The 26,057-nt window shown below is 48.1% G+C and overlaps 1 long non-coding RNA gene across 1 annotated transcript in view; it reads left to right on the top strand.

The window, feature by feature from the left end:
* The window catches only part of LOC140400076 (uncharacterized), a 73,986-nt gene that overhangs the window by 1,115 nt on the left and 46,814 nt on the right, over positions 1-26,057 (top strand). The window lies entirely within an intron of this gene.

The following is a 26,057-nucleotide window of genomic DNA, read 5'->3' as shown; positions in this document are numbered from 1 at the left end:
ACATATCAATGTTATCACTAAAAGTAATAATGGAGGATCAATACTGAACAGAATGTTCACCCTTAACTCACAAAACAGATATTGACAAGTACAGAAAACACAGTAACATCTTGCACATCAGAGAGGTGGACAGACTGAGATTACCTGTCCTCTCGTGTATCTGCAAATAATATTACAGATGGAGATTAAACCCAGAATCCCATAACAGAGACAGACAGCTACAAATGCAAGCACAGAGACAGGAGTTAGAGAATCAAATTAATTTTTCCCCTCACTTATAACAGAGACAGACAGCTACCGTGGAAAACACACTCTCACACATTCAGACACCAACAACTGAGCAAGAAGCAGTAAAATATGCCATATATCATAAATAGACAGTGAGGGTAAAACACACACGCGCGTTTTCTTATGCACATGCTCACTGACAAGTAACTCAGCAGGAAGCACTATATATGCAGTGCATATCACAGGGACTCTCACACCATTAACTGAGCATTAAGCAGTAAAATATGTCATATCGCACACATAAACAGAGAGGTTTATACACACTCACTCACACTCTGTCTCTCATACACTCTCACACACCCACGCACTGTCTCTCCCACACACTCACAAATCAATAACTGAGCAGTAATCAAGAATATATTAATTGTATATCACAGAGAGACTGTGAGGTTAATACACACTCACTCACACACACTCTCTCACACACACACACACTCTCCCTCTGATACACACACCAGTCACTGAGCAGTAATCAATTAAATATGTGATATATACCACAGAGATACAGTGAGGGTAAAACATGCACTCACTCTCTCACTCACACGCTCTCACTCAGTCAGACAGCAGTAACTGAGCAGTAAGCTGTAAAATATGTGTTATGCATCATGGACAGTGAGGGTAAAGCGCACACACTCACATATTTTAACTCACACACACTCACGCTCTCTCTCTCACACTCTTGTTCCTTCTCTCACAGACTCTCTCTCACACACACACACATACACACCAGTCATTGAGCAGTAAGCAGTTAAATATGCGTTTTATATCGCAGAGGGACAGTGGGGGTAAAACACACATTCGCACACCAGTAACTGAGCAGTAAAATATGTGTTTTTTATCACCGAGACAATGAAGGTAAAACACACACACTCACGCAGACTATTTCTCACACTCAGACACTCCCAAACACACACTGGCACATTCTCTCACACACACACTCTCATATTCACATACTCTCATATTCACATACTCTCACAACAGTAACTGAGCAGTGAGCAGTAAAATATGCATCATATATCACAGAGACAGTGATGGTCAAATAGATTCTCACTCTCTCTCACACACTCACCACACACCCCAGTAACTGAGCAGCAACAGCAAAATATGTGTTATATATCAAAAAGAGACAATGAGGGTTAAATACACATAGGCTCACTCGCTCGCACACCCACTCTCTCTCACGCTCGCTCACTCTCTCTCACGCACACCCACTCTCTCACACACACACACCCACACTCTCTCATGCGTGCCCACTCTCTCTCACGCACACCCACTCCCTCTCACGCACACCCACTCCCTCTCACGCACACCCACTCCCTCTCACGCACACCCGCTCTCTCTCACGCACACCCGCTCTCTCTCACGCACACCCGCTCTCTCGCGCACACCCGCTCTCTCTCGCGCACACCCGCTCTCTCTCGCGCACACCCGCTCTCTCTCGCGCACACCCGCTCTCTCTCGCGCACACCCGCTCTCTCTCGCGCACACCCGCTCTCTCTCGCGCACACCCGCTCTCTCTCGCGCACACCCGCTCTCTCTCGCGCACACCCGCTCTCTCTCGCGCACGCACGCCCGCTCTCTCTCGCGCACGCACACCCGCTCTCTCTCGCGCACGCACGCCCACTCTCTCTCGCGCACGCACGCCCACTCTCTCTCACACACACACGCCCACTCTCTCTCACACACGCACGCCCACTCCCCTCTTGCACACACACCAACTCTCTCTCACGCACACCCACTCTCAAACATATCAGTAACTGAGCAGCATAAACTAATATATGCCTTATGTATCACCGAGACAATGAGGAGAAAAATTCTTCGAAGTGCAGGGTCGGATTAGGACAAGTCAGCATGGATTTAGTAAGGGGAGGTCGTGCCTCGCAAACCTGTTAGAGTTCTTTGAAGAGATAACAAATAGGTTAGACCAAGGAGAGCCAATGGATGTTATCTATCTTGACTTCCAAAAGGCCTTAGATAAGGTGCCTCACGGGAGACTGCTGAGTAAAATAAAGGCCCATGGTATTCGAGGCAAGGTACTAACATGGATTGACGATTGGCTGTCAGGCAGAAGGCAGAGAGTTGAGATAAAAGGTTCTTTTTCGGAATGGCAACCAGTGACGAGTGGTGTCCCGCAGGGTTCAGTGTTGGGGCCACAGCTGTTTTCTTTATATATTAACGATCTAGATGACGGGACTGGGGGCATTCTGGCTAAGTTTGCCGATGATACAAAGATAGGTGGAGGGGAGGTAGTATGGAGGAGGTGGGGAGGCTGCAGAAAGATTTAGACAGTTTAGGAGAGTGGTCCAAGAAATGGCTGATGAAATTCAATGTGGCAAGTGCGAGGTCTTGCACTTTGGAAAAAAGAATAGAGGCATGGACTATTTTCTAAACAGTGACAAAATTCATAATGCTGAAGTGCAAAGGGACTTGGGAGTCCTGGTCCAGGATTCGCTAAAGGTAAACTTGCAGGTTGAGTCCGTAATTAAGAAAGCAAATGCAATGTTGTCATTCATGCAAATGCAATGTCGTCTTTTAAAATCTTTCCTCCTTCAAGACTGTGACAAAAACAACTTTACACCTTGGTTTTGATAAAACTAACTTTGTCTTTATTGACCAAAGTCTGCATGCAGATGGCTACAGGTTAGAGAGAGAGAGAGCTGTTAAGGTAAACCTGCTCATTCTTTCTCAAGCTCGCAAAGACATGGAGAAAACGTTCAATATTTATACAAAAGCTGTATCATTTTACAAAAACAGACCTTGTTCAAAAATGTCAATACAGTCATAACTTCTGATCAAACATGTTGTCATGGAAAGACCCTGACTCGGCTTATTTGCAGTATTTTGTCTTTAGAGGGTTTAAGACGTGGTCCTATTTTGTTTTTACCTCTGCCCTCATGATGCCTTGACGCAGATGAACCTAGGACATGAGGAGGTTGTGTTATTAGGACATTCCTAGATCGTGGCTTTGTTATCAGGTTTTAATAAGGTCAGGCACTATTTTCCCTCTTCTGGCCTTGTATGATACAATTATGTGGATTCTTAGCTTTGTCTAGTTTGTCAGGGTCTGATCTTGGCACTTAGCTGACACAGCTGTCCTACAATTGGTTACATAAATTGGCTATTTTTCCCATCATGCTATTGCTGAGTTTGTACACTTTCACATCAAGAGGCTTGGAATATAAAAGCAGGGATGTACTTCTGAAGCTTTATAAAGCATTAGTTAGGCCCCATTTAGAATACTGTGAGCAATTTTGGGCCCCACACCTCAGGAAGGACATACTGGCGCTGGAGCGGGTCCAGCGGAGATTCACACGGATGATCCCAGGAATGGTAGGCCTAACATACGATGAACGTCTGAGGATCCTGGGATTATATTCATTGGAGTTTAGGAGGTTGAGGGGAGATCTAATAGAAACTTACAAGATAATGAATGGCTTAGATAGGGTGGATGTAAGGAAGTTGTTTCCATTAGCAGGGGAGACTAGGACCCGGGGGCACAGCCTTAGAATAAAAGGGAGTCACTTTAGAACAGAGGTGAGGAGAAATGTCTTCAGTCAGAGAGTGGTGGGTCTGTGGAATTCATTGCCACAGAGGGCGGTGGAGGCTGGGATGTTGAGTGTCTTTAAGACAGAAGTTGATCAATTCTTGATTTCTCGAGGAATTAAGGGCTAAGGAGAGAGAGCGGGTAAATGGAGTTGAAATCAGCCATGATTGAATGGTGGAGTGGACTCGATGGGCCGAATGGCCTTACTTCCGCTCCTATGTCTTATGGTCTTAAAACTGACACCCACACACACTCTTCTGCTCGCACTCTCTCTCTCACACACACACACCGTTAACTGAATATTACAAGGTTTTAGACATCACTGAGAATCTCACACACACTCTCTCACTCACGCACACACTCATAAACCATTAACTGAGCAGTAAGCAGTAAAATATATGTTATGTACCATAGAGTGACAGTGAGGATAAAGCACCCACTCATACACACACACTCTCACACACACACCAGTGAGCATCATATATCACGGAGAAACAATGAGGGCAAATCACACCTTCACACTCTCCATACAGGCACTATCTCTCACACACACTCATGCTCTCTCACACACCAGTCACTGAGCAGTAAGCAGTTAAATATGCATTGTATGTCTCAGGGGGATAGTGAGGGTAAAACACACTCTCGCCACTCTCACATACTCACACACTCCAGCAACTGAGCAGGGAGCAGCAAAATATGTTGTATATGATAGACAGACAGTCAGGGTAAAACACACACTCGCACACTCTCCAACACCTGTTACTAAGCAGTAAAATATGTTATATATCACAGAGATGATGTGGAGATGCTGCCGTTGGACTACGGTGAGCACAGTAAGAAGTCTTACAACACCAGGTTAAAGTCCAAAAGGTTTGTTTCGAAGCACCACCTGTGGGACTTGAATCTGGTGTTGTTAGAACATAGAACAGTACAGCACAGAACAGGCCCTTCGGCCCTCGATGTTGTGCCGGGCTTTGTCCGAAACCAAGATCAAACTATCCCACTCCCTGTCATTCTGGTGTGCTCCACGTGCCTATCCAATAACCGCTTGAAAGTTCCTAAATGTCCAACTCCACTATCACAGCACGCAGTCCATTCCACACTCTAACCACTCTCTGAGTAAAGAAACTACCTCGGACATCCCTCCTATATCTCCCACCCCAAACCTTATAGTTATGCCCCCTTGTAACAGCTACATCCTCCTGAGGAAATAGTCTCTGAACGTCCGCTCTATCTATCTCCCTCATCATCTTATAAACCTCTATTAAGTCGCCTCTCATCCTCCTTCACTCCTTTGAGAAAAGCTCTAGATCCATCAACCTTTCCTCATAAGACCTACCCTCCAATCCAGGCAGTATCCTGGTAAATCTCCTCTGCACCCTTTCCAATACTTCCACATCCTTCCTATAATAAGGTGACCAGAACTGCACACAATACTCTAAATGTGGTCTCATCAGGGTCGTGTAAATTGCAGCATAACCCCACGGCTCTTAAACACAAGCCCCTGTTAATAAACACTAACACGCTATAGATCTTCTTCACGGCTCTGTCCACTTGAGTGGCAACCTTCAGAGATCTGTGGACATGAACCCCAAGATCTCTCTGTTCCTCCACATTCCTCTGAACCCTGCCGTTGACCCTGTAATCCGCATTCAAATTTGTCCGACCAAAATGAATCACCTCGCACTTATCAGGGGTTAAACTCCATCTGCCAATTTGCGGCCCAGCTCTGCATCTTATCAATGTCTCTTTGCAGCCTACAACAGCCCTCCACCTCATCCACTACTCCATCAATCTTGGTGTCATCAGCAAATTTACTGACCCACCCTTCAGCCCCCTCCTCCAAGTCATTGATAAAAATCACAAATAGCAGAGGACCCAGCACTGCTCCCTGTGGTACACCGCTGGTAACTGGTCTCCAGTCTGAAAATTTTCCATCCACCACCACCCTCTGTCTTCTATGTGATAGCCAGTTACTTATCGAATTGGCCAAATTTCCCTCGATCCCATACCTCCTTACTTTCTTCATGAGCTGACCATGGGGAACCTCATCAAAAACCTTACTGAAATCCATGTATAGTACATCAACTCCTCTACTTTCATCTGCACACTTCGCTCCTCAAAGAATTCAATCAAATTTGTGAGGCAAGACCCTTCACGAATCCTTGTTTTACAATCCCGGATTAAGCTGCATCTTTCCACATGGTCATTAATCTTATCCCTCAGGACACTTTCCATGAACTTATCGACCACCGAGGGCAGCACGGTGGCACAGTGGTTAGCATTGCTGCCTACGGCGCTGAGGACCCGGGTTCGAATCCTGGCCCTGGGTCACTGTCCGTGTGGAGTTTGCGCATTCTCCCAGTGTCTGCGGGGGTTTCACCCCCACAACCCAAAGATGTGCAAGTTAGGTGGATTGGACAAGCTAAATTGCCCCTTAATTGGGCAATCTTTCCAAATGGTCATTAAACCTATCCCTCAGGACCCTTTCTACTAACCTACCGACCACCGATGTAAGACTAACCGGCCTATAATTACTAGGGTCATTCCTATTGCCTTTTTTGAACAGAGGAACAACATTCGCCACTCTCCGGTCCTCTGGCACTATCCCCGTGGACAGTGAGGACCCAAAGATCAAAGCCAAAGGCTCTGCAATCTCATCCCATGCCTCCCAAAGAAACCGAGGATATTTCCCATCTGGCTCAGGGGACGTGTTGCCCCTCAGATTTTTCAAAATTCCTCATAAATCTTCCCTCAGAACATCTACCTCCTCCAGCCTACCCGCCTGTCTCACACACTCATCCTCAAAAACATAGCCCCTCTCTTTGGTGAACACTGAAGAAAAGTATTCATTCAACGCCTCTCCTGTCTCTTCTGATGCCACACAGAAGTTCCCACTACTGTCCTTGACCGGCCCTAACCTCACCCTGGTCATTCTTTTATTTTTCACATAAGAGGAAAAAGCCTTGGGGTTTTCATTGATCCGACCCGCCAAGGACTTCTCATGCCCCCTCCTAGCTCTCCTAAGCCCTTTTTTAAGCTCATTCCTTGCTACTTTCTAACCCTCAAGCGACCCTACTGAACCTTGTTTTCTCATCCTTACATACGCTTCCTTTTTCCTCTTGACATGACATTCAACCTCTTTTGTGAACCATGGTCCCCTCACATGGGCATTTGCTCCCTGCCAGACAGGGACATACCTATCAAGGACACGCAGTATTTGTTCCTTGACCAAGCTCCACTTTTCATTTGTGCTTTTCCCTGACAGTTTCTGTTCCCATCTTATGCTTCCGAATTCTTGCCTAATCGCATCATCATTACCCCTCCCACAATTATTATTATTTTTTTAAAAATAATTTTTATTAAAGGTTTTCATAAAATATCAATAACAAAATGAAAAAGAAACCCAACAGGGTTAAGTACAAAACACAGTCCAGAAAAACAACCCTCCACATCCCCCTCCCGCCCTGTACATAAATAATAAATTAACATTGACACCCTGACTTAATACAACAAGTATATCCAACCCCTCAGACCCTCCAGTGTAAATAACAAAACCAAAAAAAATAAAGTGACCCCCCCCCCCCGCCCGAGTTGCTGCTGCCATTAACCAATGTCTACCGCTCTGCCAGGAAGTCTAAGAACGGTTGCCACTGCCTAAAGAACCCTTGTACCGACCCTCTCAAGGCGAATTTCACCCTCTCCAACTTAATAAACCCCGCTATATCGTTGATCCAGGATTCCACGCTTGGCCGCCTCGCATCCTTCCACTGAAGAAGAATCCTTCGCCGGGCTACCAGGGATGCAAAGGCCAGAATTCCGGCCTCTTTCGCCTCCTCTGCTCCCAAATTTTGAGGGCAGGCACCACCACCGGGTTCGTGGTATACCTCCTTGGAGGGAGCGGCAGCGGTGCCGTTGCCAGCGCCCCCAGTCTCGTACCCACACAAGATGCCGTCTCCAGCCTCTTCCATGCGGCCCCCTCCCCCTCCATCACCGACTTGCGCACCATCGTCGCATTGGCGGCCCAGTAGTATCCACAGAGGTTGGGCATCACCAGTGCCCCCCTATCTCTCCTCCGCTCCAGGAACACCCTTCTCACCTTCGGGGTCCGTCGCGCCCACACAAACCCCATTATACTCCTGTTAACCCGCCTGAAAAAGCCTTCGGGATAAACACGGGGAGGCACTGGAAGAGGAATAAAAACCTTGGGAGCACCGTCATTTTGATTGACTGCACCCTACCCGCCAAGGACAGCGGCAACGCGTCCCACCTCTTGAACTCCTCCTCCATTTGCTCCAACAGCCTTGTAAGGTTAAGCCTATGCAGGACCCCCCAGCTCCTGGCCACCTGGACTCCCAGATACATGAAGCTCCTCTCCACCTTTTTTAGTGGGAGCTCGCCAATCCCCCTCTCCTGGTCCCCTGGATGAACTACGAACAGCTCGCTCTTCCCCATGTTGAGGATGTACCCCGAAAAGTCCCTGAATTCCCTAAGAATCCTCATTACTTCTGGCATTCCTCCCACCGGGTCCATCACATACAGCAGCAGGTCGTCCGCATAAAGTGACACCCTATGCTCCTCCCCACCACGCACCAACCCCCTCCAGTTCCTTGACTCCCTCAGTGCCATAGCCAGGGGTTCAATCGCCAGTGCGAAGAGCAGGGGGGATAGGGGACACCCCTGTCTCATCCCTCGGTGCAACGGAAAGTACCCTGACCTCTTCCTGTTTGTGGCCACACTCGCCATCGGGACCTCATACAACAGCCTAACCCACCTGACAAACCCCTCCCCAAACCCAAACCTCTTCAGCACCTCCCACAGATACCCCCACTCTACCCTATCGAAGGCTTTCTCAGCGTCCATCGCTACCACTATTTCCGCCTCCCACTCCCTCGCCGGCATCATGATAACGTTCAAAAGCCTCCGCACATTCGCGTTCAACTGCCTCCCCTTCACAAACCCCGTCTGGTCTTCATGGATGATCTGCGGCACACAATCCTCAAGGCTAAGACCTACGCCAGCACCTTGGCATCTACATTTAGCAAGGAAATCGGTCTGTAAGATCCACACTGCAGGGGATCCTTGCCCGCTTCAGGATCAAGGAGATCAGTGCCCGGGACATCGTCGGGGGCAAAGCCCCCTCCTCCCTTGCCTCATTGAAGGTCCTAACTAACAGCGGGCCCAACAGGTCCAGATATGTTTTCAAGAATTGGACCGGGAAACCATCCGGCCCCGGTTCCTACCTTGCCTGCATGCTTCCTATCCCTTTGATCAGCTCCTCCAGCCCAATTGGGGCCCCAAATCCCGCCACCAGTCCCTCTTCCACCTTTGGAAACCTCAATTGGTCCAGGAAGCGGCCCATCCCTCCCCCCTCCCGTGGGCTCGGATCGGTACAATTCCTCGTAGAAGTCCCTGAAGACCCCATTGATGCCCGCTCCACTCCGCGCGCCCCCCCCCCCCCCCCCCACCCCCACTGTCCTTAACTTAGCTGCGTCCTGCTTCTGAAGCTGATGTGCCAGCATCCGGCTTGCCTTTTCCCCATACTCGTAAATCGCCCCCTGGGCCTTCCTCCACTGCACCTCCGCCTTCCTGGTGGTCACCAGGTCGAATTTGGCCTGGAGGCTGCGCCTCTTCCTCAGCAATCCTTCCTCGGGCTCCTCCGCATACCTCCTGTCTACCCTCACCATCTCCCCCACCAGCCTCTGTCCCCACTCCCTCCGCTCCTTGTGGGCCCTAATGGAGTTCAGCTCTCCCCTCACCACCGCCTTCAGTGCCTCCCATAGCATCCCCACTCGGACCTCCCCGTTGGCGTTGGTCTCCAGGTACCTCTCTATACTTCCTCGGACCCACTCGCTCACCTCCTCGTCCGCCAACAGCCCCACCTCCGAGCGCCACAGCGGGCGCTGGTCCCTCTCCTCCCCCATCTCCAAGTCCACCCAATTCGGGGCGTGGTCCTAAATGGCTATTGCCGAATACTGAGTATCCTCTACTCTCGCTATCAACGCCCAACTCGAGATGAAAAAGTCGATTCGGGAATAACCCTTATGGACATGTGAGAAGAATGAAAATTCCCTAGCCCCCGGCCTTGCAAATCCCCAAGGGTCCACCCCTCCCATCTGGTCCATAAACCCCCCTCAGCACTCTAGCCGCCGCCGGCTTCCTACCCGTCCTAGACCTGGAGCGATCCAGTGTCGGGTCCAGCACCGTGTTAAAGTCACCCCCATTATCAGGCCCCCCACTTCCAAGTCTGGGATCCGACCCAACATACGCCGCATAAAACCCGCATCGTCCCAGTTTGGGGCATACACATTGACCAGTACCACCCTCTCTCCCTGCAACTTACCACTTACCATCATGTACCTGCCGCCATTATCTGCCACAATGCTCGACGCCTCAAACGACACCTTCCTTCCCACCAAGATCGCCACCCCTCGATTTTTGGCATGCAGCCCCGAGTGAAACACCTGACCTACCCACCCTTTCCTCAATCTTACTTGGTCTGCCACCTTCAGGTGTGTCTCCTGAAGCATAACCACATCCGCCTTGAGCCCCTTCAGGTGAGCGAACACGCGGGCCCGCTTAATCGGCCCATTCAGTCCCCTTACATTCCAGGTTATCAGCCGGATCAGGGGGCTACCCGCCCCCCTCTCCCGCCGACTAGCCATGGCCCCTCCTTGGCCAGCCACGTGCCCACACCCCACACCCGGCCCGTTCCCCACAGCGGCATACCCCCGTCTAGTCCCCCCCCACCCCCACTCTCTCCAGCTCCTCCTTGACCATAGCAGCAGCTCGATTTCCCCCCCCACTCAACCCTCCTCCCCCGGTTAGGACCCATCCTAGCTGATTTACTCCCCCCATTGCACTTCTGCAAGTCAGCTGTCTCCTGCTGACCCCGGCCACTCCCGCCTCTCCTTCGACTCCTCCCATTGTGTGGCACACCCTCCTCTCCCGTCCCCATCCATAGGCTCTCCCCCTCCCCCTTCTGTTCTAAGCGCGGGAAACAACCCTCGCTTCCCCGCCCCGGCCCCGCCCCCTCCAGTCTTCAGCGTGGGAAAAAGCCCGCGCTTTCCACCTACCAGGCCCCGCCACCTCTGACGCAGCTCCTTTTACAGGCCTGTCCCCTCACCCCTGACTCGGGCCTCCCCCACCCCCGCGGGGCCCCATCTCACCTTCAAGAGCCCCCCCGACCAACCCAACCAAAACAGTGCCCAACCCGTCCCAGCCACCTTCTCCGACCCAAAAGAGAAAAAACACAAAGAAAAAGAAACCCGGAGCAATATAAAAGCCCCCCCCTCGAAACAAAAATAAACATAGCATATCAACCATAGTCCCCAATCGCCCATCCCGACCCTCAATCTGTGTCCAACTTCTCGGCCTGAACAAAGGCCCACACCTCCTCCGGAGACTCAAAATAATGGTGCCGGTCCTTGTAGGTAACCCACAGTCGCTCCGGCTGCAACATGCCAAACTTCACCCCCTTCCTGTGCAGCACTGCCTTAGCTCGATTGTACCCGGCCCTCCTCTTCGCCACCTCCGCACTCCAGTCCTGACATATCTGAACCTCCCCGTTCTCCCACCTGCTGCTCCTCTCCTTCTTGGCCCACCTGAACACACACTCCCGATCGACGAACCGATGGAACCTCACCAGCACCGCCCGCGGAGGCTCATTAGCCTTGGGCCTCCTCACCAGCACTCTATGAGCCCCTTCCAGCTCCAGGGGCCCCTGGAAGGACCCCGCTCCCATCAGCGAGTTCAACATGGTGACCACATAGGCCCCCACGTCCGGCCCCTCCGGGAGGCCCAGAATCCGCAGATTCTTCCACCTCGACTGATTCTCCATCTCCTCGAACCGCTCCTGCCATTTCTTGTGGAGCGCCTCGTGCGCCTCCACCTTTCCTGCCAGGCCTAAGATCTCGTCCTCATTGTCAGAGATCTTTTGTCGAGCCTCGCGGATCGCCACTCCCTGGGCCGTCTGTGTCTCCAGCAGCTTATCAATAGAAGCCTTCATCGTCTCTAGCAGGTCCATTTTATTCTCTCTGAAGCAGCGCTGGATACCGTCCTGCTGCTCTTCCGCCCACTGCATCCACGCTGCCTGGTCTCCGCCCGCCGCCATTTTGTCCTTCTTCCCTCGCACCTTCTTCGGGTCCACCACCACCTTTATTTTCACCCCGCTCCTAGTTGAAGCCATATACTGATGGGGAGCTGTTGTAGACTCCTTCCCACACTGGGAAACGTCGAAAAAGTGCCGTTGGGGGCATTGAAAAGAGCCCAAAAGTCCGTTTTTGTGGGAGCCGCCGAATGTGCGACTTAGCTCCACATAGCCGCAACCGGAAGTTCCCCCCTCCCCCAATTATAAACCTTGCCCTGCCGTATGGCCCTATCCCTCTCCAGCAAGACTTCTTGCTGTTTTCACAGAGGGACAGTGAGGGTACAACACATGCTCACACGCGCTCTCCCTACACACACACTCTCTCTCACACACACGCCAGTTACTGAGCAGTTAGCAGTGAAATATGTTATTTTTGATAGACAGACAGTGAGGATAAAACACTCACACACCTGTGACTGAGCAGTAAAATATGTTATATATCACAGAGAGACAATGAAGGTAAAACACACACTCTCTCCCCCCACACACTCACACTCCTGCAGACTATTTCTCAAACTCACACACTCCCTCACACAGACTGACACACTCACTTGCACATGCTCCCTCACACACACACACTCTTTCATATTCACACTTTCTGATCCTCACACTCTCTGACACAACAGTTACTGAGTAAAAAGCAGTAAAATATGCATCATCTATCATAGAGAGACAATGATGGTAAAACACACGCTCACTCTCTCTCATACACACACCAGTAACTGGGCAGGAACAGGAAAATATGTGCAATATATCAAAGAGAGATAGAGGGTAAAATGCAAACATGCTCACACACACACATGCTCACACACACACATGCTCACACACACACATGCTCACACACACACATGCTGACACTCACACATGCACACACTCACACATGCTCACACTCACACATGCTCACACTCACACATGCTCACACTCACACATGCTCACACACACTCATGCTCACACACACTCATGCTCACACACACTCATGCTCACACACACTCATGCTCACACACACACATGCTCACACACACACATGCTCACACACACACACATGCTCACACACACACACATGCTCACACACACACATATTCTCTCACACGCGCACATATTCTCTCACACGCGCACTCGCGCTCTCACACGCACTCGCTCTCACGCGCTCGCTCTCGCACGCGCTCGCTCTCACGCACGCGCTCGCTCTCACGCACGCGCTCGCTCTCACGCACGCGCTCGCTCTCACGCACGCGCTCGCTCTCACGCACGCGCTCTCACGCACGCGCTCGCTCTCACGCACGTGCTCGCTCTCACGCACGCGCTCGCTCTCACGCGCGCGCTCGCTCTCACGCGCGCGTTCGCTCTCACGCGCGCTCGCTCTCACACGCGCGTGCGCTCTCACACACGCGCTCAATCTCACACACGCGCTCGCTCTCACACACATTAATGCGATCACTCACACTCTCTCACACACATAAACACACACTCACTCATCAATAACTGATCAGTAAGCAGTAAAATACGTGTTATATATCATAGAGTGATATTGAAAATAAAACACACGCACACACACTCACATTCTCTCACTCTGACACACCAGTAACTGAGCAGGAAGGAGTAAAATATGCATTATATATCACAGAGACATTGAGGATAAAACTCACACACACTAACTTAGCAGTAAACAGTAAGTATGCGTTCTATATCACAGCGAGATTGCGAGTCAGACGAACAAGGCAGATGAAGTGAGAACATGGGGTTATGATGTATTTGCTGTCACTGTATCACGGTTGGGAGAGGGGAAGGATTGGAAGCTCAATATTCCAGGATACAGGATCTCCAGGAGAGATAGGGCAGGAGGTAAAAGAGGAGGGAGTGTCACAATTTTGATCAGAGAATGAATTACAGCAGTAAGGAGAGATGACATCTTAGAAAGCTCTTCAACTGGATTGGATTTTGTTCATTGTCACGTGTACCGAGGTACAGTGAAAAATATTTTTCTGCGAGCAGCTCAACAGATCATCAAGTACATGAAAAGAAAAGGAAATAAAAGAAAATACATAATAGGGCAACACAAGGTACACAATGTAACTACATAGACACCGGCATCGGGTGAAGCATACAGGGGTGTAGTGTTAATGAGGTCAGTCCATAAGAGGGTCATTTAGGAGTCTGGTAACAGTGGGGAAGAAGCTGTTTTTGAGTTTGTTTGTGCGTGTTCCCAGACTTTTGTATCTCCTGCCCGATGGAAGAAGTTGGAAGAGTGAGTAAGCCGGGTGGGAGGGGTCTTTGATTGTGCTTGCCGCTTTCCCCAGGCAGCGGGAGGTGTAGATGGAGTCAATGGATGGGAGGCAGGTTCGTGTGATGGACTGGGCTGTGTTCACGACTCTCTGAAGTTTCTTGCGGGTTTGGGCCGAGCGGTTGCCATACCAGGCCGTGATGCAGCAGCTAGGATGCTTTCTATGGTGCATCTGTAAAAGTTGGGAAGAGTTAATGTGGACATGCCGAATTTCCTTAGTTTGCTGAGGAAGTAAAGGCCCTGTTGAGATTTCTTGGTGGTAGCGTCGATGTGGGTGGACCAGGACAGATTTTTGGAGATGTGAACCACTAGGAATTTGAAACTGCGAACAATCTCCACCTCGGCCTCATCGATGCTGACAGTGGTGTGTCCAGTTCTTAGCTTTCTGAAGTCAATGACCGGCTCTTTAGATTTGCTGGCATTGAGGGAGAGGTTGTTGTCGCTACACCACTCCACTAGGTTCTCGATCTCCATCCTGTATTCTGACTCGTCATTATTTGCGATTCGGCCCACTATGATCGTATCATCAGCAAACTTGTGGATGGGGTTGGAAACAAATTTTGCCACGCAATCATGTGTGTACAAGGAGGATAGTGAGGGGCTAAGTAGGCAGCCTTGCGGGGCCCAGATATTAGAACTATACTGAAGCCAAATGGGAAGAACTTAAAAACCAAAAAGGAGCAATCACATTGCTGGAGTGTTCCATTGGCCCCCTAACCATCCGAGAGAAATAGAAGAGTGAATATGGAGGCAAATTTCAGAGAAGTGGAAAAGTAATAGGGTTGTGATAGTGGGAACAGTGGGGGATCGCAATTTCCTCAATATGAACTGGGGTAGTCATAGTGTGAACGGTTTAGAGGGAGCGTAATTCTTAAAATGCATCCATGAGAACTTTTTAAGCCAGTACGTAGAAGGACAGACAAGAGAGGAGCGGTCTTGGACTTCATTTTCAGTAACAAAGCTGGACAAGTGGTTGAAGTATCGTTGGGGGAGCATTTTGCAGACAGTGATCATAACTTCATTAGATTCAAGATAGTTCTGGAAAAGGAGATGGATGGACCTGAGATCAAAGTTCACAAATGGAGGAAGGCTGATTTTAATAAGATCAGATATGATTTGGCCAGAGTTGATAGGGAGCAGACACCATTAGGTAAATCTGTGACAGAACAGTGGGACACATTCAACAAGGAAATAGGGAGAGTACACGGCCAACATGTTCCAATCAAGAAAAGGGTGGGACCAACAAATCCAGTCAACCATGTATATTGAGGGATATACAGCGTTGGATAAGTAGAAAAGGGGAGGCTTGTGGCAGATATCAAGGGCTCAAAACAGCAGAAGTGCTAGAGGTGTATCGAATGTGCAAGAGGGGACTTAAAACGGAAATGAGGAGAGCAAAAAGGAGACATGAAGATAGAACATTACAGCGCAGTACAGGCCCTTTGGCCCTCTATGTTGTGCCGACCTGTGAAACCACTCTAAAGCCCATCTACACTATTCCCTTATTGTCCATATGTCTATCCAATGACCATTTGAATGCCCTTAGTGTTGGCGAATCCACTACTGTTGCAGGCAGGGCATTCCATGCCCTTACTACTCTCTTAGCAAAGAACCTACCTCTGTCCTATATCTATCTCCCCTCAATTTAAATCTAAGTCCCCTTGTGCTAGACATCACCATCCAAGGAAAAAGGCTCTCACTGTCCACCCTATCCAATCCTCTGATCATCTTGTATGCCTCAATTTAAAAAAAAAAAAAAAATTTTTGTGTACTCTATTCATTTTTTCCAATTAAGGGGTAATTTGGTGGGGCCAATCCACCTACCCTGCACATCTTTGGGTTGTGGGCGCGAAACCCACGCAAACATGGGGAGAATGTGCAAACTCCACATGGACAGTGACCCAGTGCCAGGATCGAACCTGGGACCTCAGCGCCGTGAGGCAGCAGGGCTAACCCACTGCGCCACTGTGCTGCCCTATTGTATGCCTCAATTAAGTCACCCCTTAACCTTCTTGTCTGTAACGAAAACAGCCTCAGTCCCTCAGCCTTTCCTCATAAGATCTTCCCTCCATACCAGGCAACATGCTGGTGAATCTCCTCTGCACCCTTTCCAATGCTTCCACATCCTTCCGATAATGCGGCGACTAAAATTGCACTCAATACTCCAAATGCGGTCGCACCAGATACTGAAAGGATACTGGCAGGTAAAATAAAGTTGTTAAGTTGTTCTAAAAGTACATTAAAGGTAAAATGATAACTTGGGGCAGAGTAAGGCCCATGATGGATCACAGTGGTAACATGTGTGTGGAGCCGGGGGATGTAGGTGGGGTTCGAAATGGGTACTTTGTGTCAGTGTTACCCCGTGAGAAGGACAGTGTGGGTATAGAAAGCAGGGAGAAGGAATGTAATAAAACTAAAGAGATTAATATAGACAGAGAGGAGGTTCTGAGTGGGAGGCTTCAAAGTAGACAAAGCTCCAGGGCCAGATGAAATGTATCCCAGGCTGATGAGTGAGGCAAGCGAGGAAATAGCAGGGACACTGGCAATAATTTTCAATTCCTCTCTGGCCACAGGAGAGGCGCTGGCAGACTGGAGGATCGCCAATGTGGTACCATTATTGAAGAAGGGAGGAAAGGATTAACCAGGAAACTACAGGCCAGTCAGTCTAACCTGTGTGGTGGGGAAACTATTGGAAGCAAATCTGAGACACAGAATTAATCTGCATTTGTAGAGGCAGATATTAAAAGGTCAGCATGGTTTGGTTAAGGGGAGGAGATGTCTGACCAACTTGATTGAATTTTTCGAAGAGATGAACAGGTGTGTCAATGAGTGAAATGCATTTGACGTAATCTACTTGGACTTCAGCAAGGCTTTTCATCAGGTCCCACATGGCTGACTGATGTGAAGACACATGCCCAAGGGACTGAAGGACATTTGGCAAATTGGATCCAAAATTGCTGAGTGGCAGGAAGCAGAGGCTGTTGGTGGAGGAGTGTCTTTCTAATAATAATAATAATTGCTTATTGTCACAAGTAGGCTTCAATGAAGTTACTGTGAAGAGCACCAAGTCGCCACATTGCGGCACCAGTTCGGGGAGGCCGGTATGGGAATTGAACCCGCGCTGCTGGCATTGTTCTGCTGTTTAGTCCACTGTGCTAAACCAGCCCCTAGCCTCTGATTGGAAGATCTTGTCCAGTGGTTTCCCACAGGGATCAGTGTTGAGGCCCTTGCTGTTTGTGGTTGATACAAATGCTTTAGATATGAATATAGGAGGGTTGATCAGTAAGTTTGCTGCAAATATGAAATTTGGTGGGGTGGTAAAAGTTGAGGAGGATAGCCTCCGAATACAGGAGGACACAGATGGACTGATCAGTGGCAAACTGAATTCAATCTGGAAGAGATGCAGTTGGGCAGGACAAACAAGACAAGAGAATACATGATAAATGGCAGGACGCTGGGAGGCTCGAAGGACCGGAGGGATCTTGGTGTGCATGTACACCAGTACCTTAAGGTAGCAGAGCAGCTGGATACAATGGGTAAGGAAGCCTATGGCAGTGTGGATCAAACTTTTTAACCGGGGTCCCATTTTTACCAACCTGCCATCCTTCGGGACCCTCGCTGGGCGGCCTTTGCGACCATCGCCGGCTGATCTTCGCGACCCACCATTTTCACTTGACTTTAATGTGACAGGTGGGCCTGCTTGGTCCCCACGATCTCACTTGCTTTGTTATTCAATGTTACATTTCTGATAATGACTTCATCTGATGATTGAAGATCTCACTTCATCCGTTGACAAAAATTACAGAGGTTTGTACTCGAACTCGCCAGAATGTCTTTGACAATTTGAGGTTTAAACTTTCATTTGCCAGTAATTCCCTGCATTTAACACAGATGGAATTTGACTCCTGATTGCAGTGGCACAATTTATAAACCCACCCCTCAAATACTCATCGTTGTGCTGCTTTGTTCCTGTTTTCAGCTTCTTCATGGGTTGTTCACCAGAGGCCCTGGAGTTCACTCCAGCACTGCTGGCAGCTGCAAAATGGAGGAATCTCTCTCGGGCCCAGAACACGTGATGTCAGCGTACGGGGCGTGTGACCTGCTCGCTGGCGCCGCCTCCGGTGGGAGGACTCGAGAATTTGCTGAAAATAACTGGCCTGGGACTGTGCACTGACATCAGGAGGAGCCGGTCCACCTTGCGCACTACTTGATAAGGCCGGCATGCGCGGGATGGCCGTTAATCTCAAACGGCCATAACGGCCGACACTTTTAAAAGCTGGTCGTGACCATTGGCCATTCCTCCTGCAATCTGGATTATCGCCACCCTCCTGTAACCTTCCCGAGATCCACCCATAGGTCACGACCGTGAGCTTTAAACTGCCAGGCCTATGGTACCCTTGTCTCTAATAGCCGATGCACAGAGTTTAAGAACAGGCAGGTTCTGCTCGAACTATAAAAACGTTAGTTAGGCCTCAGCTGGAGCAATACAACCACACTCACAATGTATCAGAGAGTGAGTAAATCCCACACTCACACACTGTATCAGAGAGTGAGTAAATCCCACACTCTCACACTGCATCAGAGAGTGAGTAAATCCCACACACACACTGTATCAGAGAGTGAGTAAATCCCACACACACACACTGTATAAGGGAGTGAGTAAATCCCACACACTCACACTGTATAAGGGAGTGAGTAAATCCCACACTCACACACTGTATCAGAGAGTGAGTAAATCCCTCACTCACACACTGTATCAGAGAGTGAGTAAATCCCCCACACACTGTATCAGAGAGTGAGTAAATCCCACACTCACACACTGTATCAGAGAGTGAGTAAATCCCCCACACACTGTATCAGAGAGTGAGGAAATCCCACACTCACACACTGTATCAGAGAGTGAGTAAATCCCACACTCACACACTGTATCAGAGAGTGAGTAAATCCCACACTCTCACACTGTATCAGGGAGTGAGTAAATCCCCCACACACACACTGTATCAGGGAGTGAGTAAATCCCACACACACACTGTATCAGGGAGTGAGTAAATCCCACACACACACACTGTATCAGAGAGTGAGTAAATCCCACACTCACACTACATCAGAGAGTGAAGAAATCCCACACACTCACACTGTATCAGAGAGTGAGTAAATCTCACACACACACTATCAGAGAGTGAGTAAATCCCACACTCGCACAGTATCAGAGAGTGAGTAAATCGCACTCTCACACACTGTATCAGAGAGTGAGTAAATCCCACACTCACACACTGTATCAGAGAGTGAGTAAATCCCACACTCACACACTGTATCAGAGTGAGTAAATCCCACACTCACACACTGTTTCAGAGAGTGAGTAAATCCCAAACTCACACTGTATCAGAGAGTGAGTAAATCCCACCCTCACACACTGTATCAGAGAGTGAGTAAATCCCACACTCACACACTGCATCAGAGTGAGTAAATCCCACACTCACACACTGTATCAGAGTGAGTAAATCCCACACTCACACACTGTATCAGAGAGTGAGTAAATCCCACACTCACACACTGTATCAGAGTGAGTAAATCCCACACACTCACACTGTATCAGAGAGTGAGTAAATCCCACACTCACACACTATATCAGAGAGTGAGTAAATCCCACACTCTCACACTGTATCAGAGAGTGAGTAAATCCCACACTCACACACTGTATCAGAGAGTGAGTAAATCCCACACTCACACACTGTATCAGAGAGTGAGTAAATCCCACACTCACACACTGTATCGGAGAGTAAGTGTATTCCACACTCAAACTACATCAGAGAGTGAAGAAATCCCACACTCACACAGTATCAGAGAGTGAGTAATCCCCACACTCAAACACTGTATCAGAGTGAGTAAATCCCACAGTCACACACTGTATCAGAGAGTGAGTAAATCCCACACACTCACACTGTATCAGGGAGTGAGTAAATCCCCCACACACACACTGTATCAGGGAGTGAGTAAATCACACACACACACTGTATCAGGGAGTGAGTAAATCCCACACTCACACACTGTATCAGAGAGTGAGTAAATCTCACACTCGGGCACTGTATCAGAGAGTGAGTAAATCCCACACTCACACTACATCAGAGAGTGAAGAAATCCCACACACTCGCACTGTATCAGAGAGTGAGTAAATCTCACACACACACTATCAGAGAGTGAGTAAATCCCACACTCACTCACTGTTTCAGAGAGTGAGTAAATCCCAAACTCACACTGTATCAGAGAGTGAGTAAATCCCACCCTCACACACTGTATCAGAGAGTGAGTAAATCCCACACTCACACACTGCATCAGAGTGAGTAAATCCTACACTCACACACTGTATCAGAGTGAGTAAATCCCACACTCACACACTGTATCAGAGAGTGAGTAAATCCCACACTCACACACTGTATCAGAGTGAGTAAATCCCACACACTCACACTGTATCAGAGAGTGAGTAAATCCCACACTCACACACTGTATCAGAGAGTGAGTAAATCCCACACTCACACACTGTATCGGAGAGTAAGTGTATTCCACACTCAAACTAAATCAGAGAGTGAAGAAATCCCACACTCACACAGTATCAGAGAGTGAGTAATCCCCACACTCAAACACTGTATCAGAGTGTGTAAATCCCACAGTCACACACTGTATCAGAGAGTGAGTAAATCCCACACACTCACACTGTATCAAAGAGTGAGTAAATCCCACACTCACACTGTATCACAGAGAGAGAAAATCCCACACATACACTGTATCATAGAGTGAGTAAATCCCACACTCTCACACTGTATCAGAGAGAGTAAATCCCACAGTCACACAATGTATCAGAGAGTGAGTAAATCCCACACACACACACTGTATCAGAGAGTGAGTAAATCACACACTCTCACACTGTATCAGAGAGTGAGTAAATCCCCCACACACACACTGTATCAGAGTGAGTAAATCCCACACTCTCACACTGTATCAGAGAGTGAGTAAATCCCACACTCACACACTATCAGAGAGTGAGTAAATCCCACACTGTATCAGAGAGTGAGTAAATCTCTCACACTGTATCGGAGAGAGTAAATCCCACACACACACACTGTATCAGAGAGTGAGTAAACCCCACACTCACACAGTATCAGAGTGAGTAAATCCCACACTCACACACTATGTCAGTGAGTGAGTAAATCCCACACTGTATCAGAGAGAGTAAATCCCACACACACACACTGTATCAGAGAGTGAGTAAATCCCACACTCTCACACAGTATCAGAGAGTGAGTAAATCCCACACTCACACACTGTATCAGAGAGTGAGTAAATCCCACACTCTCACACAGTATCAGAGAGTGAGTAAATCCCACACTCTCACACAGTATCAGAGAGTGAGTAAATCCCACACTCTCACACTGTATCGGAGAGAGTAAATCCCACAGTCACACAATGTATCAGAGAGTGAGTAAAACCCACACTCCCACACTGTATCAGGGAGTGAGTAAATCCCACACTCACACACTGTATCAGAGAGTGAGTAAATCCCACACTCACACACTGTATCAGAGAGTGAGTAAATCCCCCACACACACTGTATCAGAGAGTGAGTAAATCCCACACTCACACACTGTATCAGAGAGTGAGTAAATCACACACTCTCACACTGTATCAGAGAGTGAGTAAAGCCCCCACACGCACACTGTATCAGAGTAAGTAAATCCCACACTCACACACTGTATCAGAGAGTGAGTAAATCCCACACATACACTGTATCAGAGAGTGAGTAAATACCACAGTCACACAATGTATCAGAGAGAGAGTAAATCCCACACTCACACTCTATGTCAGTGAGTGAGTAAATCCCACACTGTATCAGAGAGAGTAAATCCCACACACACACACTGTATCAGAGAGTGAGTAAATCCCACACTCTCACACAGTATCAGAGAGTGAGTAAATCCCACACTCACACACTGTATCAGAGAGTGAGTAAATCCCACACTCTCACACCGTATCAGAGAGTGAGTAAATCCCACACACACTGTATCAGAGAGTGAGTAAATCACACACTCACACACTATCAGAGAGTGAGTAAATCCCACACTCACACGCTGTATCAGGGAGTGAGTAAATCCCCCACACACACTATCAGAGAGTGAGTAAATCCCACACTCACACACTATCAGAGAGTGAGTAAATCCCACACTCACACACCGTATCAGAGAATGAATAAATCCCACACTCACACACTGTATCGGAGAGAGTAAATTCCACAGTCACACAATGTATCAGAGAGTGAGTTAATCCCACACTCACACACTGTATCAGAGAGAGAAAATCTCACAGTCACACAATGTATCAGAGAGTGAGTAAATCCCACACTCACACACTGTATCGGAGAGTGAGTAAATCCCACACACACACTGTATCAGAGAGTGAGTAAATCCCACACTCGCACACTATCAGAGAGTGAGTAAATCCCACACTCACACACTGTATCAGAGAGTGAGTAAATCCCACACTCTCACATTATCAGACAGTGAGTAAATCCCACACTCACACACTGTATCGGAGAGTAAGTGTATTCCATACTCACACTACATCAGAGAGTGAAGAAATCCCACACTCACACACTATCAGAGAGTGAGTAAATCCCAAAGTCACACTGTATCAGAGAGTGAGTAAATCCCCCACACACACTGTATCAGAGAGTGAGTAAATCACACACTCACACACTGTATCATAGAGTGAGTAAATCCCACACTCACACACTGCATCAGAGAGTGAGTAAACCCCACACTCACACACTGTATCAGAGAGTGAGTAAATCCAACACTCACACACTGTATCAGAGAGTGAGTAAATCCCACAGTCACACACTGTATCAGAGAGTGAGTAAATCCCACACACACACTGTATCAGAGGGAGTAAATCTCACACACACTGTATCAGAGTGAGTAAATCCCACACTCACACACTGTATCAGAGAGTGAGTGAATCCCACGCTCACACACTGTATCAGAGAGTGAATAAATCCCACACACACACTGTATCAGAGTGAGTAAATCCCACACACACTATGTCAGTGAGTGAGTAAATCCCACACTCACACACTGTATCAGAGAGTGAGAAAATCCCACACTCACACAGTATCTGAGAGTGAGTAAATCCCACACACACACACTGTATCAGAGAGTGAGTAAATCCCACCCTCACACACTGTATCAGAGAGTGAGTAAATCCCACACACACACTGTATCAGAGAGTGAGTAAATCCCACACTCACAGACTGTATCAGAGAGTGAGTAAATCCCACACTCACACACTGTATCCGAGAGTGAGTAAATCCCACACACACTGTATCAGAGAGTGAGTAAATCCCACACACACTATCAGAGAGTGAGTAAATCCCACACGCACACACAGTATCAGAGAGTGAGTAAATCCCACACTCACACACTGTATCAGAGTGAGTAAATCCCACACACTCACACTGTATCAGAGAGTGAGTAAATCTCTCACTCACTCAGTATCTGAGAGTGAGTAAATCTTACACTCACACACTGTATAAGAGAGTGAGTAAATCCCACACTCACACACTGTATCAGAGAGTGAGTAAATCCCACACTCACACACTGTATCAGAGTGAGTAAATCCCACACACTCACACTGTATCAGAGTGAGTAAATCCCACACTCACACTGTATCAGAGAGTGAGTAAATCTCTCACTCACACAGTATCTGAGAGTGAGTAAATCTTACACTCACACACTGTATCAGAGAGTGAGTAAATCCCACACTCACACACTGCATCAGAGCGTGAGTAAATCCCACACTCACACACTGTATCAGAGTGAGTAAATCCCACACACTCACACTGTATCAGAGAGTGAGTAAATCCCACACTCACACACTGTATCAGAGAGTGAGTAAATCCCACACTCACACACTGTATCAGAGAGTTAGTAAATCCCACACTCACACACTGTATCAGAGAGTGAGTAAATCCCACACTCACACACTGTATCAGAGAGTGAGTAAATCCCACACACACACACTGTATCAGAGAGTGAGTAAATCCCACACTCACACACTGTATCAGAGAGTGAGTAAATCCCACACACACACTGTATCAGAGAGTGAGTAAATCCCACACTCACACACTATCAGAGAGTGAGTAAATCCCACACTCACACACTGTATCAGAGAGTGAGTAAATCCCACACACACACTGTATCAGAGAGTGAGTAAATCCCACACTCACACACTATCAGAGAGTGAGTAAATCCCACACTCTCACACAGTATCAGAGAGTGAGTAAATCCCACACTCTCACACTGTATCTGAGAGAGTAAATCCCACAGTCACACAATGTATCAGAGAGTGAGTAAATCCCACACTCACACACTGTATCAGGGAGTGAGTAAATCCCACACTCACACACTATGTCAGTGAGTGAGTAAATCCCACACTGTATCAGAGAGAGTAAATCCCACACACACACACTGTATCAGAGAGTGAGTAAATCCCACACTCTCACACAGTATCAGAGAGTGAGTAAATCCCACACTCACACACAGTATCAGAGAGTGAGTAAATCCCACACTCTCACACAGTATCAGAGAGTGAGTATATCCCACACTCTCACACAGTATCAGAGAGTGAGTAAATCCCACACTCTCACACTGTATCTGAGAGAGTAAATCCCATAGTCACACAATGTATCAGAGAGTGAGTAAATCCCACACACACACTGTATCAGAGAGTGAGTAAATCCCACACTCACACACTATCAGAGAGTGAGTAAATCCCACACTCACACACTGTATCAGAGAGTGAGTAAATCCCACACACACACTGTATCAGAGAGTGAGTAAATCCCACACTCACACACTATCAGAGAGTGAGTAAATCCCACACTCTCACACAGTATCAGAGAGTGAGTAAATCCCACACTCTCACACTGTATCTGAGAGAGTAAATCCCACAGTCACACAATGTATCAGAGAGTGAGTAAATCCCACACTCACACACTGTATCAGGGAGTGAGTAAATCCCACACTCACACACTATGTCAGTGAGTGAGTAAATCCCACACTGTATCAGAGAGAGTAAATCCCACACACACACACTGTATCAGAGAGTGAGTAAATCCCACACGCTCACACAGTATCAGAGAGTGAGTAAATCCCACACTCACACACAGTATCAGAGAGTGAGTAAATCCCACACTCTCACACAGTATCAGAGAGTGAGTATATCCCACACTCTCACACAGTATCAGAGAGTGAGTAAATCCCACACTCTCACACTGTATCTGAGAGAGTAAATCCCACAGTCACACAATGTATCAGAGAGTGAGTAAATCCCACACTCACACACTGTATCAGGGAGTGAGTAAATCCCACACTCACACACTGTATCAGAGAGTGAGTAAATCCCACACTCACATACTGTATCAGAGAGTGAGTAAACCCCACACTCACACACTGTATCAGAGAGTGAGTAAATCCCACACTCACACACTATATCAGAGAGTGAGTAAATCCCCCACACACACTGTATCAGAGAGTGAGTAAATCCCACACTCACACACTGTATGAGAGAGTGAGTAAATCCCACACTCACACACTGTATCAGAGAGTGAGTAAATCCCCCACACACACTGTATCAGAGAGTGAGTAAATCCCACACTCACACACTGTATGAGAGAGTGAGTAAATCACACACTCACACACTGTATCAGAGAGTGAGTAAATCCCACACTCACACACTGTATCGGA

Source organism: Scyliorhinus torazame, chromosome 24 (assembly GCF_047496885.1).
Source record: "Scyliorhinus torazame isolate Kashiwa2021f chromosome 24, sScyTor2.1, whole genome shotgun sequence".
Classification (NCBI taxonomy): Eukaryota; Metazoa; Chordata; class Chondrichthyes; order Carcharhiniformes; family Scyliorhinidae; genus Scyliorhinus; species Scyliorhinus torazame.
The sequence above is the reverse complement of the archived record's forward strand: the minus strand, read 5'-3'. Positions and strand labels throughout refer to the sequence as shown.